Source organism: Camelus dromedarius, chromosome 1, assembly GCF_036321535.1.
Source record: "Camelus dromedarius isolate mCamDro1 chromosome 1, mCamDro1.pat, whole genome shotgun sequence".
Taxonomy (NCBI): Eukaryota; Metazoa; Chordata; class Mammalia; order Artiodactyla; family Camelidae; genus Camelus; species Camelus dromedarius.
This window is the reverse complement of record NC_087436.1, coordinates 58749883-58752713: the sequence shown is the minus strand read 5'-3', so window position 1 is coordinate 58752713 and position 2831 is coordinate 58749883. Positions and strand designations below refer to the sequence as shown.

Here is a 2831-nt window from a genome sequence, read left to right as displayed (position 1 = left end):
TCTTAAATTTTTATATTTAGATAGCCTGAAATCATCCTCTAACTCATATTGTATAATTTTTTGTCAGTTCAGCAGTCGACACCAATAAGCAATTTGCATTCTTCTTGGTCAATTTCTTAAGTAATAAAGTATGTAGTATTTTACTTTATGGCTTATTTGATCTCTTAAAGTTCATGTATAAAATGCCCCATAAATCTAATGTTCAATGTCATATTATTTTAGGTTAAATCTACCTACAATAAATGTGGTCATTTAACCTAATTAAGCAAAATACATGTTGTAAAGTAAAAAATAAGCTTTAGAATTCAACTAAAAATGTAACATTCCTTTTTGTTCATATGGAGTCTTTTTTTTTTGCATAAATAATGTATGATAAGAAAGGTACTTTGATTTGCAACATAATACATTCCAGTACATATGTCATTATACATCATATAAATAATATAGAAATATATTTAACATATATAATTATATATAGATACATGTATATGAAATCATTACTATAATATTTTTATATTTTAAAAACTGGTAAGGGCTAAATATCATACAGCCAGCATTCTTTGTTTGTCATGCAGACGACGCACAAATAAATGATATGCCTGCCTGAGGGTATATCACGATGGGAATTTGGGATAATAAATACAAAGACTAGCCTTGCAATTTTAAAAAGTGTTGGTGATTTATAACAGAAATCTGATACCAAATTATTCTCAGAAGTACAACAAAATATAAATTATAGAAACAAGACTTTCTCATTTTATAAAGGACATTTTATTTAATCAATAGTACCTTCTAAAAACAGATATCCAAAACTTCAGAAAATGCATAAAAAAAAAAAAAGAAAAACCTCTGGAAGACCCCATTTCTCTCTGAATCTATAACATTATTCTTGTATTCAATGAATCAGTTACAGTCAAAACCAAAATGGTTACCTTAGCCAGCTATTTCGCAACCACCTGATAATTCTTCCAGCGGGGACCAGGTGAGTAGGCAAGCCTGACACCACGGTTTTAAGGTTTTTAAAAACATACGCTAATACTATGAATTTTTAATAAAAGCATAATTCATTTTGGACTTAATATTTGATAAATCTGTGGGATAAATAGGAAAATATGTTGGCACTCTACATAGCTCTTGCTTGTTTCTCTTGTATCAACATTCTCTTTATACATGTATTCAGAACTTACTTTTGGCAAATTAGTGAAATAGAACAAGCGTGTTTAGGGTATCTTTTATCCTTTTAGAAATGCTGCTGCTACAAAGCCCAGAGCATAGTTGTAATAATTGGACTAAAATATGCTTATTTCTTTATTCATTGTTCATTTGTTAAATTACTTAAAAAGAAAATACTCATTCAAATGTCAAGTGCCTTTATGTGATGGTGTTCTAGGTGCTGGTAATTTTAGAGCAGCACAGGTACAAATGTGGTCTCTTGTGAAGCTCACATTCTACTATAAATCTCATACAGGGAACTTTTGAAGATAGTAAATGACTTCTCAAATCGAGAAAGTAAAGTGAAACCCGGGATGAGAGATGAAATTGTTATTACAAGCAAAAATTCAAAGTTTGCGGTTTGACTGTCTAGTCTACACATTAATATCGGTTATACAAATTCTGCTAAATAGAAAAGTCCTTTCTTGAGTATTTGTTTAAGGAGATCCTTAGACTACATTTGTTTTGAGTTATGACATACCAAAGTGCTAATAAATTAACAGTTGTATCCATGCCTGTAAGCTGGCAATAATAAAAGAGTATGCTTCAAATCTCAGTTCTAGGGTTCAGTTAACCCATCCACATCTTATCAGGTTGAACTGTTCCAAATCAAGCCTGATAAAAAAAAGAGAAAGGCAAGAAAGAGCCCTAATGCCCTGTTTATGCATAATGTCAGAAGTGAGTTAGCTTTTTTTAATTTAAGAGGTACTTGAAAATATATAGTAACCATTTCCTACATGCTAAACATTAAGTTTTATCCTAAACATTAAGCAGCATTAGGACCGTGTCATTCTCAAGAATAAAATGAAAACAAAAAAGTCCCGCGCGTCTGGGTCGTGGAGCTGTCGCTCGCGGTCACCTCTGCAAACGGGCTCCGTGGCCTAGCGTCCCCGTCCCCGCCGCTCGTGATTGTGCGCCGAGGCCCACGAGGGGTCCCCGCCGAGGTTTCTAACAGCCCACAGGTAAGATCATGGCAGCCGTGCCCTCCAGCGGCTCACTGACGGCCGCCCACCACTGCTGCCGTCGCCGCCCACCACTGCTGCCGGCGCCGCCCGGGCTCAACTACCAGTAACCGCTGCTGCAGAAGTGCGGAGTACCCTGGGGAAGCCATCCCCCGCCACCTCCTGGTCTTCCAAAAGCCTACCAGGGACACTGATGGGCTAGCTTCTTTTTCAGGAAGTCCACTCTCCCATTCATGGCCACAGTGTTGGAGTCCCCAGAGCACTCGGAATCGCCCCAGACCTCCACCAGCAGGATCACCTGTGACCTGGCTCAGGGAAGTAGCAGCCTGGAGGCCAGCCTGGCAAAACCAGCAACGGGCCCCCGTCCTGAGTGGCTGCCACCAGCTGCCAGGCTTCCTTCCAAGGCGCTAGGCTCCTAAGATCCGACCCCCTCCTCTTCCCTCCCCTCCCCAAGACTAAGCAGGCTACAGCCAACAGAAACAGTTGGGATCTTTAATATTAAAACAGCAAAACACCAAAAAGGAAGTTGAGAGAACCCCATTCTTTATTATCCAAGCCACACAAGAGCCTTCCTGACACCTCATAACTCTGTGCCTTGTACCAAGTAGAAAATAAACTCCAAGCAGCCATCAAAAAAGAAAAAAAAAAAAAAAAAAA

The 2831-nt window shown here is 38.2% G+C and overlaps 1 pseudogene; it reads left to right on the top strand.

Annotated features, from left to right (window-relative positions):
* The first annotated feature begins 2182 nt into the window (after positions 1 to 2182).
* On the top strand, positions 2183 to 2544 carry LOC116156479 (pancreatic progenitor cell differentiation and proliferation factor-like; annotated as a pseudogene).
* The last annotated feature ends 287 nt before the right edge of the window (positions 2545 to 2831 follow it).